Source organism: Hippopotamus amphibius, chromosome 9, assembly GCF_030028045.1.
Source record: "Hippopotamus amphibius kiboko isolate mHipAmp2 chromosome 9, mHipAmp2.hap2, whole genome shotgun sequence".
NCBI classification, from domain to species: domain Eukaryota; kingdom Metazoa; phylum Chordata; class Mammalia; order Artiodactyla; family Hippopotamidae; genus Hippopotamus; species Hippopotamus amphibius.
Window position 1 is genome coordinate 52,968,801 of NC_080194.1, and position 18,325 is coordinate 52,987,125.

Genomic DNA, 18,325 nt, shown 5'->3' on the forward strand with positions numbered 1-18,325 from the left:
AACATCCATGAGTTCAGACAGTCATACAAAAAATAGAAAGAGAACAATTCACTCTGGGTGGCATTTGGAATCAATGTTCCACAGAAACCTCTAGACACTCAGATTTTTAGTTAATACTGTGTAATCTAAATTCTAATGTCTTTTCTGTCTTTAAACTGAGATTGTCTTAATTTTATCATGGGCAAAACTGGTGTGAGTAGAAAAACATGAATGTGAATAATATTTAATATTAGGAAATTATTAAGATTCAGTCAATACCATATAGAAAATTGAGTTTTAGGTTAAAGACTCTAAAGAATCAAATGTCAACAATACTTTAGCTACTTTCTAAGATAGCAATATTCCTCTAGTCTATTTTCATTTACATCAAGTGACCATTCTTTAATTATAAGGTATTATACTTTTTTATTATTCTTTAAGTATAGAAAACCTGATCTTTGATAGTGCCACTTTTAATTATTCTAATATGATAAAATAGTACAATTTAGAAGTTAATTCCTATGGCACCTTGATTTTATTCCTCTAATGCTTAGCAACATTCTAGGAAATGAGTTTTGTGAATTTTGTTTTAAAAACACACTTTTCCCCCCCAACTCCTTTCCCAGAATGTATTCTTCATTCTCTACTCAAGGATAGGAAAGGCTTTAGTCAAATTAATTCAGGGTTCAAGGAGACACCTCTATTGAAGAATGGTAGGTATGTGGCTGAAATGGTTTGGGGCCTAACAACAAAGAAAGCTATGTGGATCTTGAGAAATTTAAATTAAAATTTAAATGTCTGAGAAGGAATCACAGTCCCGTGGAGTTATGGCAGCACACTATGGAGATTAATGGAAATGCTAATTCCTCAACTACTGGAACTGGTGCATTAAATCCACCACAGACTGCATCTGTGTTCCTTCACTTGCTCATTCATTTAATAAGTATTCACCAAGTGCCCACTGTATTCCAGGCAATGTACTATTTGCAAAATGCATAAAATAAAATTTGAACCCTTACGAGTTTCAAAAATGGAAGTGTGCTATTTATCAAATAAATACTCAGATAATCATATGATCACATAATTTGATAAATGTTATAAAGGGAACAAAATTGCTAAAAGAGAAAATTATGAGACAGATAGTTGCCTTTTTGAGGAAGTGATACTCTAGATCTAAATGGTAGGAAGTATTTAGGTAAACAAAGAGGGAGGACTATTACAGGCCAAGGAACAGTATATGCAGACAGTGAAGTGGGGAACATGGTGGCATATCTCCATATGCCAAGGGCTATCTATATTGTTTCCATGAAATCATCATTACAAAATTAGGCTAATGTCATGTCCAGATTAGAGATTTTTAGTCTACAAAAATACTCAAATAAGTATTACTGATTCAGACATGAAAGTTAAATTATCGCCCTTAAAAATATAATAAATAGCACTCTGTACATTACCCACAACTTTCATCTAAAACTACATTTCATGGGTATAATCATACTGAAATGAAAGAACATGATAGGATTCGTGTATTCTTCAACAAACATTTGGTAAGAGTCTTATTTATTTGGTGATGGGAATAGACTTGAGTAAAATGATATTCATTGAACTGAGAGGAAGAGAGAGAAGTTATGCCAACAAATGAGTCTGAAGGAGAAGGGAAGTATGAAACTACATATAAGGTAGTAGCTTGAGCAAAAGCAGGACAAGAAGGCGGCTTACTTTTATTTTTAAGACTGGACCAGCTTGTATACGTTTTAGGAAAAAAGAAAGCTAGTGAAATGGAGACACTTAAGATACTAGAGAGATTGCAAAAAACTGAGGGGTGGAGACCCAAGAAAAGGAAAAAAATGACTGAATAAAAGCAGATGTGGAAACAAAAGTTTTGAAGAAGTAAAATTTGCAGGTAAGTTCTGAAATAATAAAAATGTTCATAGAGATGGTTCATGATGATAAATACCTACTCCATCAAGCTAAGGTCTTGTTCTGAAAATTCAAGGCCAGAGCAGTCTGTCTTACTCAGTTTTGTGTTCTTATTGAATAAATGAGAAATGAGAAATAGAGATTTCTAGATTTGAGAAGAGTACTTCAAGTTAAAACAAAATTACATTTCTTTCTCTTTGTAGCTTTGGTTTACATCTCCTAAATTGCTTATTATTATTACTATTAGTAATATTGCTTTATTATCTGGAAGGGCATTAATTAAATTTTGCAGTTTTGTTTTTTAATCTTGTAATGAGCCCTAAAATTATGACTAAAGAAATGTTAATGCTGAAATACTTCAGATTTGGAACAGACTTCTCTTCTTTTAACAGAAAAGGTAATTGAAAGTATATACAATATCTCTATATATGCATCAGAAAAACCATAATGGATATTCTGAGGTTTTAATTTACACATAAAAAGTTCAGGGTAAACTTGATATACTCTTAATATTTAAAAACGTGTTTGCACCATCCACATGTCAACTTGCCTTGCACACAGTAAGTAGCAAATAAATTCGGGCTGAATTGAAGGGTACTCATTTTTTACTTTTATTTTTGTATGATCTCATTTCTTTTATTTATTTTTTTGGTATTTTTCTTTGAATTTTTATAGCTTCAGGTTTTTAAAACTCAAACTATGTGTAAAGAAATGTAGTTAACTGGTAAAAAGAAAGCCTAAGCATAATGGCATCAAATATTATCAAATATCAGTATTATGCTCATTAATCAGGCAGGTACAATATTTATTTCATATATAGTATAATGTATATATACAGTATAATGTACTTAATGTCTAATTATTTTTATGATAAACCTTTGCTACAGGAGTTTTTTCCAAGACTAATAATTTAAGTCATGTCTTCAGTTTCTGAGAGTTTCACAGTGTTTGGAATAAAAAACAACCTATATAAATATAAAAACAAATAAAATGGTCTTGGTTTTAATCATTAAATAATGTTTTCTTATTTTTCTTTCAAACTTTACATACATTTGTATCATACTTAATCATCTTTTGCCTTTTTCTCCAGTAACTGTCCCCCTCTAAGCAGCACCTTGGTAATAGCAGTCCAAAGAGACCAAATTCTTATCCCTCTGCTACTGAGTAAAGACCTGCTGGGGAACTGTTCGGAGCAAATTGATTTTAAGGCAAAATGAAGGATAAACCCTCCAACCCCCATTACATGCTAAAAAATGCTAAGCCTAAAATTACCAAATTAAAATGTGTATATGCAATTTATTTGAGGTGTTTTTTTGTTTGTTTGTTTTTGATGCTCTGACATGCTACACCATTTTTTTTTAATGTAAAAAACCTCTGAAATTTTTTCATAGACTTTTAGGAATGCCAAGGAACGTTTTTTTTTAAATGTTTGATAGGGTACTGCTGATTCCCCCAGCCATCTATTTCTCAGCACTAGCACCACAGAAGCTAATACAACAATTGGCTTCTTTTCTGCTTTTGGATTCAGTGCTCTGCAGCAAGTATACACATTCATTCATTTTTTCCCTCATTAAGTAACTACCCATACTCTTCCGTAAAATCACAGAGATGAGAAGGTAATTTTAACTGTACACACTGAAATGTTTGTGATTCCAGCTAGTGTTTTTGTGTTTGACACTTGTAAACTCTCTATTTTTCCCTGATCTCAGAAAGGAGTCTTGGTCTTCTATTCGATTTCTACTTTTAGTGTTTTCTATTGAGGCAGAGAGAATACAATGAACAGCAGCTTGGCTTTTCTGAGTTTGTCTAGTGATGGAAAAAAATAAGAATGTAGATCCTTATGCAGTTCCATAGTATTTCCTGTTGATGACACAGAGCTCTTGTTCAGAGGGAACTGGTTCAAAGGATGAGATCTTAAGATGAAGAAAAAAGCACAGGGAATAAAGGAGGTAACAGCACCCCCAGACAAATACAGTCAATGATCTGAAAAGCTAAGAAACACCTTTAGGCTTGTTGGATCGAAATCCTCTTTAGGATTTTCCTTTTCTTTTTTCTCCTAAAACACATTTACTACTTTTGTATTGCTGATGTTTCTATGACCTTATGACACTGAGTTTATGGACTCAGTTTTTAATTGTTATTAAAACATATACCAGAATGGGGGAAACATTATTTTTAAGAATAAGATAATCATGCTTTATTTAAAATAGACCCCAAACAGATATCTATGACAAAAACTGAATTCTACTGAAAAGGTACAGGAAATGCCTTTTCAGTTTTCAGTTAATTGTTTATTATTCTTATGACAACTTTGGTATCTGACAGAAATGTATCTTATGTTAGCAGGTTGCGAATTTGTTGAAAGTGAAATTCAAGCATAATGTATGATACATCATTTTTCATTATAAACTTTTCCTAATAGGCATAAAATAGTATATATCCTTCTTGACTTCTTTATGCTAAGAAGTTTTAACTTCGTGGAACTGACTCACATTTATAAATGACATATAAAATGAAAAATATTTGCCCATGTTTCAGAAGAGCTAAAGTAAGTATTGGTCTACTGCCCATGTTTTTATAACAGCAATGTCTGTGTTTTGTAATGAGCCATGCAGATGCAGCAAAATCCAGAAACTCAGTTGATCTTGAAACTTAAATACAATTTTAAATTTTTTTGTAAAATCTTCATCACAAATTCTTCAAGGATATACAAGTTTGGTTTCTTTACTACAATTAGGAAAAGACAACTTGGACAAATAAAGAGTTTTATTGACTCTGTCAGGTTATTAGAGAATTATATTAGGACCAAGGACTAAGTTAATTAAATAAACATTTCACTTGTTCATGTTACACAAAGCGGTTTTTTTAAATGATCAAAATATGTTCCTATTTTTAAAGCAGCTTGTGATCTCCTGGTAGGAAAAGCAGTTTTTGCATGGAGATATCTGGAAGCATAATTTTTGGCAGAAGAAATAATGTCAGCAAAAGTATAGAAATATAATGACAGGTTTTGGCTTAATCTACAATGCGTACCTTGGTGCAGTTGCAGAGGAGACTTAAAGGGGTTTCTAAAGATCAGTTATGGCATACTGCTGAATCTGAAACATGTTCTTCAAACAGTAGGTGCCATTAGAACTTTCAAAGCAAAGAAATGGCATGACAAGACTTGAATCTTTGAAAGATTACTCCATCAGGAAGACTGACATATTGGAGAATAGAGGGAGATAAACCAGTCTGGAGACGTTATTCCAGTGAAAGATGCCCTGAACCTGTGTTGTGTGAATGCTATTTGGAAGGCTGGCGTGAAAATGAGAGGCCTCATTTCTCCAGAAATGTTCCTTTTCTTGAAGCCTTTTCTGGTCTAACCAAGTAGAATTGTCTCCTCCTCATTTTAACTCCACTGGGTCTTTTGCACACAGCAGAGTGGGGAGGGACAACAATGTTATTTATAAAATATCTCTGGCTTTTCACAGATGTGCATTTTATTTCTTCAAAAATTTGGCAATGCCTCAAAGCATTTTTAGTTGACTTCTTGCTGCTATGAGTTTATTGGTTTCAGTTAATATGTAAAGGCAATAAGAAAAACATCAACTCAATAGACAAACTGGGGAAGGGCAAGAACAGTAGGTTAAAAAATGTTTTATTAAATATATAAAAAGTTCAAAATATTAGGCATAAATTAAAACAAAAATAAGTTATTTTTCATCTATTCCACTGGGTATAAAAGTTTGGTAATACCCTGTACTGGCTACAGTGTGGAAAAACAGACATTCTAATACACTGTTGGTGGGAGTACTAATTGGAACCATCCCTGTGGAGGGAAACTTCGCAGTAAAACCAACATTTAAATGCATATTCTCACTGACCTAGCATCTCTACTTCTAGATCTATAGACACTTATGTAAAAATATATATATAAGAACTTTCATTTCATATTTATTAGTATTTGTATATAAACTAAATTGACAAACAATTTTAAGTTAAGAATTATTTATATAATTATGGTATACCTTTATTATGAAGTGGTTTAAAGTGTTCAAAAATTATATACTTTTTTGAACTGTAATGTAGACAACCAAAATTATTTTCAGTAAAAAAAAGGTATAAGAGTTTCACAAAGGCTGTACATACAAAATCCTGTTGAGGATGGCTACTTCTGAGAGGAAGAACTAGATAAACATTTTAGGGCTTTTATATTATTTTTATACTGTTCATTGTCAATTCCACCATGTGAGGAAAAAAAGAGATGACAGCAACAGTGTTCATTCTCTAGATTCTGACTTGTGAGAGCTGCTTTATCATACAGTGGCTAGGTTGATAACAAACCCAATGGAGCAGATCATTTGTATTCTAACATAAACTATCTCAGGATTATATCTGGAGTAATTCTCAGACAACACTCTACTCTTTATCAATGGAGAGCTAGAAAAAGTTATACATATCCTTTGTTACCAAAAAGTAATATCTCTACAAAACAATGTCCTCTTAAACTAATCCTTAACACGATGTTTCTATTATTTATACCTAGGGAAAAAAGAGTAATAAGATGTATCTATTTGTATTTGTGTTTTCTTTTTTCTTCTTGAGAAAACTTGAATTACCCTAGTGTGTTTGAAATGAAAGGATAAAAGAACCTAATAATAGAGTAATTTCTTCAGCTAAAAAAGAAACTGATCTCAGACAGACCATTTATCTAAACAGTAGCTAAAAGCAAACATTAACCAAATAAAGATTAAGATTTGGAAAAGGTAATCAATTTGAAAATAAATCAAGATAGTTGTCTTAACTTTCAAGCATCTATTAAAGTTTTAACATGTAGGAGACATCTGATCATGCAGAATATCTACAGAAAAAAATAAGAATGAGAAGAACACTAAATCATTACTTTCTCCTAAATTAGTTTTTATCAGAGCAACTACACAATTATTTTAATAGACAAAATTTCAATCTTCCATATGGGAAAATCAACCATGTGTCTACATCTGAAACCTATTATCTTATAAGACAACTACAAAAAAAAAAAAAAAGATAAAAAGACACTTTTGTTTCAGGTGAAATATCCACTCCAGGCATTTTTAAAAACATCTCATGATATGAATACTTACTTAATCACATTGTCATGGAACAGTGTAAAATTGCTTTCTATCAGCTCCCTCTCCTGTCTGCTTTGTAGTTTTCTCCACTTTTCTTTTTCCCTCTGTCTCTAATATCTCCAGACCCAGTACCACACTTTTTTGAAAGAGATTATTTTTTGTGAGATTTGTTTCTTCCATTTTTTTCTAATCTATGAAATCTTCTGTAATAATAAAATGATATGTATATATTGGAGGAAGTTGTTGACTGGTTGTACAAAACATATACATATTTAAAGTAGCATATTAATCCTAAAGTATGTTGATAATAACTCTTATTGTCATAGTAGCCAAGCCACAAAAAGTAATATATCAAATATTATTTGTAGAAAAACATATCTGTAAAATCATTGCAAACCGAAATCTTTTTGCTATTATATCTAATGAAAATTCACAATTTAAAAAATTTCCTTTTCTATTTGTTTTAATGAATTAGTAGTAAATTAGCATTTAAAGATTGTCGCATGAGCCACTCACATTTTTTTTTAAAGTAACAACGTGATAAAAATGGAAGAATAAAATAATTGGGGGAATTTAGTATTTTCAAATGAAGTCATTCTACACCATTTTGCAATCACATGGGATTCAAAAACAATATTTGAAACATCTCCCCCTCCTACCAAAATAGAATCTATGCTCTAAGTAATTTTGTAAAGGGACATTAAAGACTTCTTTTTTTTTTAGGCAAATCAAAAGACAGTAAAATATGAGGATGAGTCAAAAATTATCTGCACTCTGGCTGTAGAATTTACAGGAGTTTTAATATAACTGGAGTGCGGATAATTTTTGACTCACCCTGTAAGAAAGACCCAAATCGGGTATTCTCTTTAAATACGTGCAAGTGAAGTTAAGACAATGAAAAGAAAGCACCTATGAGCAAACTTACAATGTTGTGCCAAGAAATTAAGTGATTTTCCTCATATTTGGAAAACTGCGAGGACTGTACCTATGTATTTTTATACAGAAATCAAATGATTTTTCTGCCTTTATTTCTTGAATGTAAACATAAAATGAGAATTTTGTAAGCATGAAGACCTAAAGATATGAAGAAAATGATTTTGCCTCCTGAACCTACAGTGTCATTTCCTTCTTTAAAAAAAAATGTTAGGTAGTAGTTAATATTATCCTTTCACAGGAAAATAAAAGCTTAGAAAGCTTATTGTTTTGCTCAAGGAAACAAACGGAAGCTGCTGAGCCAGGATCAAGCATAGGTGTAACAAGCACATATTCTTTCCATGGCCTCCCCATATGCCAGGAACATGATCTCTTCTTTCATTACCACTGTTTGGTGGACTCTGTCCTAAACTCAGCTGTCCACACCTATAATTCTGTTTCAATTTTCCCCTTCATCGAAACCTCACATCGCACACAGCCATTGAATCTCGATTGATCAAAACCTGAAAAAAAAATCCTTTACTTTCTTGCTTGAGAGATTAATAAACTGAGGCAGTGACTTGTCCAAGTCACAGCAAGGCAAAAAACTGGGGCTGAACCTCCTTCTTAATACCATCCACTCTTACAATGAACTGTTCTCATCTTGCTTTTGATCAAAATCCCAATTCTTCAATTGTCTCCCAGAATCCTTTACTGTTCCTCATTTAACATATATCAACTTTTTTGCATTACAAAGAGTCCTTTCTTTACATTAATTAACCTTTCTACTTCCTTCCAAACATCAACCTCATTTCTGCCTCTCTTCTTCTAAGAGGGAAAAGCTAAATTGGACTCCATGTTGGATCTGTTTATTTTACATTAACCTTTGTATTCTATTGCTTTTGCTACAAGTTTAGAATGTTGCTTTATAGCCTAAAATATACAGAAGATAACCCATTCTCAAGCCACTGACCTTTAAGGGTATAACACTTTTCCATTCATGAAAGTTGCACAAGAAAGAATAACATTTGCGTTGCTGGAGGTTTACAGGAACATCATGATCTGACCTACCTGGACCGCTGCAAGAACAAAGGATTCTGGCACCAAGAAGTCTGCAACACCCAAAAACACCCCCTTCCCATTTTAGTATAAAAGAAGCCTGAATTCTGACTCAGAGAAGATGGTTTTTTGACAGACACTAGTCTGTCATCTTCTCAGTCTGCCAGCTTTCCAAATAAAGTCGTATTCCTTGCCTCAACACCTTGTCTCCAATTCATTGGCCTGTCAGGTGGGGAGCAGAGTGAGCTTAGACTCGGTAACATTCTCACCAACTGAAAAAGAGCCTTTGCCATCCATAATTGAAATTTCCTTCAAGTCCCAATGTTTCTCATTTTGCCTGGGGAGTCAGTTTAATCCATCCCCACCATGACCATATCTGTTCCTCCAAGGACCTTTAAAATTGTAGGACATATCTCAATAGTTATGTTTACTAGTACATTTTCTTAAGGTTCTTATTAAATTGTGTTCTGATTGACAATTTTCCACCTCTCCATTGTCAGGGATCAAACCTCTCACTTCCTTTGGATCCCCAAAAGTAAGTGGTACTGTAAACACTAATTTTGTAAGAAATGCCTATCGAAGTAAATTTCTCGAATAAAAAAGAAGATGCACAGAATAATCTTTAAAGAATCATGGTCTATACATCTCGATATCACTTTTCTACACTTAGAACAGCATTGTGCCTCATACAAAAACAGAATATTTTGACAGACAGATAACTTAAAAGTTTATGTTAGAATAGGAATTGGAGTAAAATCAAAATTTCTTCCCAGACTTAAGTTTTTGATGTTTCTAACACTGTCATTTTTTTGTCATTGAAAAGTAGATTTTTTATTTTATATTATCACAACTGCATGACATTAACTATCCTAATTTTGCATGTAAAGAAAGGTTAAGTAACTTTTCTAAAATTACATAGATATAAATTGTACAGCCAAAACTGAACCCTAAAATTCAAACACCAAATCCCCTAATCCATACTACCTCTTTATAGCAGTAGATATATTACTACACTTATCAAAATAATGCTTACTACCTGCCCTGCTGCCACTATTACTACGATTATCTGGAAGAGACTGTGTAAGCAAAGTTTCACAGCATCAGTTAATCCACTCCTATAAAATAAGTATCATCAGCCCCAGCACCACAAATATTCCATACTTAATAACTGAAAGAAATCAAGTTTATTTATAACAACATATAAGAACTGCATATTTTTACAGCATCTAAGCCATGTTCATTTTACCACAAATTTGTCTATATCATCAGGGACTATATGGGTCAAAGATACTAAAGTTAGCACTATAATGAGATATAGAAAAACATAACATTCACTTAAAGTGGTTAGGTGAATCTTAGAACCAAAGGTACTTGAAAATACCTTAGGCACTAGGAAGTAAATGCAGCAATTAGAGAACGAACGCTAGCATGAAATAGTCTATGCTGGAAAGTCTCAGTAGGAGTAGACTAACAGCCATCTCCAAAAGGAGAAATATTGAAAATTTGCATCTTAGCTGTATATAACTCTATAACTGCACATTTCACACTGAATTATATTCACCCTATGTGTTTATTTCCTCCACCAACCCATGAACTACTTATTCCCAATTATATTCTTACTTAACTACAACTGCCCACTATAGACCATTTGAGTGAGTGAAATAATGTAGAAATTACTTTATATGTGAAGAGTTACTTTTCATTCATTTTACTCATTGAGGTGTATACCACCAAGACCACCTTAAGGAATGAAAAACAAATATAGTCATAAGTTTTCAAACAGTTATTATGGTAAATTTTCATAAAATCCATTCTGGATCATTTAACTTAAATCTCAAGTAACCAGTCTTTCCTACTAAGGTTACTGTTCTTTGAAAATACAGAAAATTTCAAAGTAAGTTGTAGGTGAGTAAATATCTAAAGAAAGTAAAAATTCAAACAATATTAAGGATCATTTATTCTTTGAAGTTGGAGAATACATTTCATATTTTCTACTAGAGTTACTTGCAAAGTTTGGTTATATGCATAAAGTAGAAAAAAACCCTCAAATCAGCCATTAATCATTTCAGCCAGTCTTTTACCTCATCTTTAAGTAAATTTATCTTGTCATCTTCAAATACTCAGTTTTTAAGGAAAAGAGTCTTAAAATATGAAGTCACCCCATATGGACACACAAAAAGCTCTTGTCATAATTAGACAAAGAAAAATTTGAGAGAAGACATCTGTAAAAATAATATTACATAAGAAACCCAGCAACATATAATTGCCTTTGCACTGAGTTGCACTGTGCCTATTTTATAGTTTACCATGTTCAGTTCTACAGAAGAAAAAATTTAGCATATATTCATTCTAAAATAATGTACATCATGTTATTAAAGTTAAGTTTAGAGGAACTTTGGTTCAGACACAATGATAACTATATACTATCTCAGGCTGAAATTTACTGTGTTTAATTCATTTATTATTGTAACAGTAAAACTAGAAATTATATAAAATTCGATATTTGAATTCTAAAATTCAGAAAAATAGTGCGTATTTCTAGAGAACCTCTATTTCACCTTCCACTTTGCATTTTATTAATTGCTAAAATTTATAGTCCTAAGGAAGCCCATAAGTTAAGTTTTACCCTTCCTTATCAATTCACAGGAATGTTTTCTCCTCATATTTCTCACTGATTTTCTATTTCATCCCATTAAACATGTATTACTGAAAAAAACAACTGCCAATACAGGAAAAAACATATTAACAAAAGAAATGGATAGTCCTTTATAAATATACAGTGGAAAAAATCAAATACATTTCTTTTCCTACTTGGGTTCCCAGATTTCTTAAGTGAAACTGTCAAAAATCTTCTCCCGTTTAATTTAGCTGTTGAGTGCACACTGGGTTCATTGTGAAAAAGTTCACATCTAGCAATTAAGTTGTCTAGACATTCAGTTTTTGGTTAAGAGAATATGGGTATAGCTGTTTCCTCTGAGTTAGTATAACTGGATTTTTAATTTTCCAGTCTTAAAAGACAATGTTTTACAGATAATCAATGGCAACAAAAACATGACATATATTTATATTCTAAGCTTGATTTGAGTAAATATCAAAATAATTAAGATTTTGATAGCAAAAAAGTTATAAACTATAAAAAGCTTAACCTAGACATTAAAGAGAATTGTGTTCTAATTCCAATCAAATGTAATTTTGAACATATCACTTCACCTCTTTATATCTTTATTACTCTTCACGCTAAATAAGTGAAAATATGAGCTCCTCCTCACACTAAATGGTATTATTTTGTCAGCTTTTTTTAAGTGTCCAAATAATTTATTTATCATCAGTAACTCATGAGATTTGTGCTTATATTTAATGAGAATGCTTATTATAGCACTAGGAACTTTCATTCACTGCCTTACACACTGTCATTAGAATAACGGCATTGAATGACAAAGAGTGTCAAATTATGAAGTTTAAGGTATCAGTTCTATTATAAAAGACAACCTTTGAATTTATCATTAAATATACTCAAAATTGGCAAAATTAATCATCAGTAACATAGTTTTATTCATTTTTGAACATGAGACTAGATTAAGCTAGTCTACATCTTTTAGAAAGGAATATAAAGAGGAAAGTTTCAAAATAACAAAATAAGACAAAATCAAAATCTAACTAAGATTAAGTATGAGAATTTTCTAATGTTTTCAGAAATATTGAGGGGGGGCACTTAAATTTGTTTAGGTGCCCAGGAAACAATTTTACAGTTAATGATTATGAAAAGACAAATAAAAATTTATTTCTAGAAAACAAGAATTCTTTTTAAAATTCCCAATGTAACCTGTTTCTTCCAATTAATATTCATCTTAATCACCAGGGATTTCATATTATTCTGTAATTTTAGAGGCTATAAAGTACAATAGTATCTTATCAAATATTATATTGTTTAAAAGTCAATTCTTATAAAAACTGAAATGGGAGAACTGAGGATAATCAAAATTAAACTTTCTGTTACCTTTGGTTTAGTTTCAGAAAATTTTATTCTTTAATACTTATAAATAAGAAATTAAATACCTGAGAATATAAAAATGAAAGTTCATATACTTAAAAGGAAATTTTTCACCAAATAAATGTACTATTTCTCCACTAGTTATCTCCTAAACACAAACTACTGCAACTAGTGAAATATCTGTGAAAGTATATTAAGAATCTGTTTAGGACTCTATACATTTTAACTATAATTACCCTATTATAAAATCTCTCTCAGTAAGAGCCCCTATATTTTTTAGCCTCATGATGAATGTTTCTGCCAATATTATGACTACCAAGAGAATTTTAATCTACCTTTTATCACCTAAGTGATCAGCAAAATGTCTCTTCCTAAACTCCACATGCTATAGCTACTTTACTGGATCATAAGGGACAATAAGATGATCTCCTCCTTGAGCATTTAACAGCTATAAGAATAAGGATCAGACTCTTATTCGCCCTTATAAAATGTTTATGCATATAATCATACTTTTCCAGTCAATGGTCATAAACAAGAGTTTTTGATCACTCAGATGAATGAAATACTTTCATCTTCCTCCTTGCCCGACATACAATTGCTTAATTTTTGGATAATGTTCAAATTAGTCACTGTAACCCTTAAGCAGGTCCATATTTTAGAGTAAAGACACAAAGTATAAAGGTACGTTTGCGGGGAAACTTATAGCTTTTTCATCTATACAAGTGAGCATAGGAAATATTTGGAACCATGACTGGAATAAGAGTTAATGTGCAAGTCCTACCAGATCTTTAAGAGAAGTCCACTTGTTAAAAATAAATAAAAAATGGTATCCACAGGGAAGCAAGCTATCTAGGTCATTATGGATTTTTAAGGGACCACTAAGAAGACCAAAAGAAAAATCAGTTCTGCACCTGTGCTGTCAAATGCATTCAATAAAACATTTTTGGAACTGTTTAAAAATGACAGTGATCACAAGGAATTCCAGCTCCAGAAACACGTGATAAAATAACATGACTATACTTTCTAAAGTTTCTCACAAATGATAAATCTCACACTATTTTATACTAGATTAAGAAATGATGGATTTATTCATTTATTTTGATTTCCACAAAAAGGACTGAACTTTGATTTATTTTCCATATTTTGGCTGCCTCTTAAGTCTTATGAGCTGATGTTTCCACTGAAACATTTAAGAAGTCTGTAAGGTCAAAACTACAATATGAAATACTCTGTAATATGAAATTAAATATTGTGTTTTAACATAAGGGCTTGATAAGGATGAAAACGCTAAGTACTTAGCTTATATACATATTTATAATAGGTAAAACATAAAGGAAGTTCAATACACAGTCTTATATCAAGTTTCTGGGATATAGTTTAATACCACCAAACAACTTAAGTAAAAAAATGTAACATCCTCCTAGAAAGTAAATATATAATAAAGCCATTTTAAAAGCTACTCTCATATCCACTGTATCAGTGCAACACTACCAAATTTGTTTTATTCCTTTTCATGAAAATAATTAACTAAAAAAACTGTTCAAAGTATCTGGGAAGAATATAAACTAATAATATTCCATTTATCACAATCTTCCTAACATTATACATTTGAATATCAAAAATTATAAAACAGGAGAAATTAATTGAAAGGGTCTGGATACAGATACGGAACATGGTTCATAATAGTTTTTAATCCTAAATCTTAAGTGTTACAGAGTTTTTATATACTTCATTACTTTTTAAAATGCACCAATCTCTAATGTAGAGTTATTGATTACAAATGCTCAGAAAACAGACCTCGCAAAGATTCTACCGCTTTGAGCTTCCGACCAGCCTCTTTCCTGCTATAAAGTGCTAAGAAGTTCATGTAACATATAAGCACAGCCTTGTAACACTAATTTAAAATATCTTGCCAGAAATACACACTTCTCTTATTTTATGGTTGTATCTTCATTAATAAGAAATAGATGAATAAATCTGAGCTCTTGAAGTAAGAATTTTGAGACACCAAATTATATACACATATGGGTCTATTTAAGAAATTAGGTTCCAACCTCTCAGTAAACAAATTTTTTAAACATTTAAAAACAGAGACAATTCAAAGTCTACAGGTAAGCAAAATATGTGTGGTAAGATGGATTCAGCAGATCACTATATTTTAAGCATCTTGGCCTCATAAAATTCCTAAATGAGTTTTTAATAGATGTGGAAGAGTAAGCTCTGTTATAAAACTTTGTTTTAGTCGATCGAACTTATAGTTAAATTAACTTTAACCTATTACAGCCACTTAGACAAGTTTTCATTTTTTTTTAATTTCATGAAATTATACCTTTTGTTTTATCTAGAAGTAAGACAAACTCCCAAAATGACTTGGCTAATACAGCATGCCCTTACTTTCTCCATCTAGATAGCCCTCTACCCTTTACTGACACCCTCTGGTCCTGATCACTAAGTCAGTTTTGACATTAAATCACATTCCAACCTCTTCCCAGAAGGTGGTGAAGGTTTTCTAACTGTTAAATAAAAAAGATATATAAAGAAATATATATTAACCAGACCTGGTCCATTTTTAATAGACAGTGTTACTTAATTGGACACATAAGATTAAACTTTCACAAGAAACAAATTTCATGTTTTTAAATAAACATAGTTTATGTGTACATTCAAGGTGTGATTTTAGTCAATCTTCCTAACTTAATAAAGATTTCAGACCACCTAATAGCTGAAGTATTGTTCACTTTGGGAAGCACTAAGGTGTTTCAGCAATCCATTTAAAAATCCCACAACTGTAGCTTCTCAGATCTATTTGCAAATGCATCCTCCCATGCAGGTGCCTCACAATTTACAGGCAAAGTCTGGCATTTAATCTATTGGGGTAATGTTCTTTTTTCTAACTTTTGAGAATTCAAACTTTCTATTCAGTTATGTATGGAATCAAAGAGAAATTAAAATGAACAGTTTTTCCTCCTCACTTTTTTAGTTTTCAGAAGTGTTCAATAAAAACAATTTGAAAGCTCCACCAATCCCTGTACAAAACATTGGCACTTATACTGTAACAAACATTTCACTGATTTTCTACTTTCAAATATGCTTTAATGTCATCTCACCACACTCGAGCTAGTTACTTTTCAAATTCTATTTTATCTTTTATATCACATTTCCTTTTCTTAACCTTTAACTGTGAATTGTATGCATTGTTTCCTTCACCAGCCTTAGTTGCTCTTTGTAACAACTTTTATTTTTTAATCATTTGTTTTATGTGATGTGCTGTTACATACTGTTTCTTTCCACTTGAAACAAAAGAACATAGACCTGTCAAGTTTGAGACTCAATATACTGGTCCACATAAAACTTATAATAATTTGAATATGAAGTAGGAAAATATGCAAAGAAACATCTGTGAGTGGCTGAAAACTGATTACAGGCACTTTGAACAAAATACTGACTTAATCATTACTAATTCTTTTATGTTCAGGGTCACAATATTAATCACAATGAATTCTTTTAAGCTTGCTGTCATAGTCATAAGCTATGCCTGCAGCCCTGTTGCTGTTCAACAATAATCAAAAATACCTCTATTGATTTTAAAATTTGACGCACTATTTATTTGTTTGTAGTTTTTAATGCTAGTATCCTAATGTACATCTATTTCTTTCATCCTTAATTCCAGTTAAAATTAAGAATCAAGGTAAAGTATGCCATCTCTAAGTGATTTTATCTTTTAAATTAAGGGGAAAAGTGGATGAATTGAACACAGGTAAGGCACTTCACATATACAACAGTTTAAAAGTTTTGTTTTTTTTTTTTTTGCTCCCAAACCTGTACTTTAATTACCACATTTATTGCCTTTTTCATGACAGTGACGTTATGAACTATACAAATAATTCTAAAATATTTAGTGGATTCTTGTTTTTTCAAAATAAAGTTAATTAAAACAACTGAAAATTTTTGAGGTTGTCTGTAATTCTTAGTTTATCTACACTATGTTCATATATATGCAAATTAATATTATCTCCCATTTTTCAATAAAAAACTCAATAAGGATGTCTGAACATATTTTTATAATCTTTTAAAAAATGTGTCACATTCCTATACAACACTGAGAAAACACCTTAGCATAATCCAAGACACTGTTTTTTCAGTCTCTAGAACTTTGTAGAACTCCAACTTATAGAGCATCCGTACTGAATTTTAACAAGTTATCACACTGCCAGATGCCCAGCTATCTGGGCTCTATTCTCACAAACACACTGCTCAGTCAGAAGACATACATTCAGTACCTGAGAACGACATCCTATATTCCGAACATTTAGTTTCTTTTCTAGAAAAATTCTTACCGTCTCCTGTCATCTGTCACGTTACAGTTTAGTTGTAGGAATTGTTTACTCTCATTCTGCATGACATTACGAGATACACAAACAGGTTATATTTAGTCTTGCCTCAACTTTTCTGACCTGAAATCCCAGCAGAGAAAAATAGCATGTTTGGTTAAAAAAAAAAAACAAAAAACAAAAACCACCAAAAAAGCAGTTTTATGTGACAGTTTTTTAAATTCTGGCAACATGGCAAGAAAGGATGGCTTTGCAGAAGCGAGCGTGTCACAAACTGTCAGCGCCAGGGAGACCAAGTACACAATCACAGACAGCAGTCACCGGCGAAGGAATGTCAGCCACTTACCAAGGAGACGCCAGACTCCCCTGTCCTTCCTCCGCGACTCTTCAATTCCCGTCTCCCATCCTCCTGCCCGTCGGCACAGTTCAAACGGAGCAGTCGCTTGGGTCCTCGCCGGCCAGTGGCAGAAGGCAACTGCGGAGTTTTTAATCCTTCAGAGGGAATCCTCCAGCTCGCCCGGCCGCTCCCTGAGGAGGGCACCCAGGTAACGCATCCTTCCCGCCGGGCGCTCTCCCCGCACTTTGGCGGCCACCTCCTCGCAGTCACGCTCCCCCGCTCGGTAGTTGGTTATATTGGGAAGTAGGTGCGGCGCCTCCTCAGGCTGGAGCGTTTGGGGCCCGAGCGTTCCGGCCAATGCGTCCGCGCGGCCCGCGCGCCGCGCCGCTGACTGGCTGTGCGGCCCCGCGCGGCCCGCGCCCCTCCCCGCCCCCCGCGCGCCGCCGCCGCCGCCGCCGCCGCCGCCGCAGTCGCCCGCGCCTCCCTGCAGCCAGCCGCCAGGCTTCAGTTAGCGCGTCCCCGGGGCGTGCGGGTCCGTTTGCCTCTGGGAGGGTTTTCTCTGTGCCATCTAGGCGTCTCCCCAGTCAACCGCTATCTCCCTCCTCGCCTAACTCCGGACCGCGCCCCGCCCCCTTTTTCTGGCCCGCAACCTGCCCGAATTTCAGTCACAGATTCCAGCGCAGACGCAGCGGCGGCGGACGGC

At 33.1% G+C, this 18,325-nt stretch overlaps 1 protein-coding gene across 1 annotated transcript in view; it reads right to left on the reverse strand.

Annotated features, from left to right (window-relative positions):
* The window catches only part of CNTN5 (contactin 5), a 1,287,027-nt gene extending 1,269,056 nt beyond the window's left edge, over nt 1-17,971 (reverse strand). The window contains exon 1 of the mRNA XM_057750478.1: nt 17,632-17,971. The gene's annotated coding sequence lies outside the window, so the exon portion shown is untranslated. The remainder of the gene's footprint in view (nt 1-17,631) is intronic.
* Nucleotides 17,972-18,325: the final 354 nt, after the last annotated feature.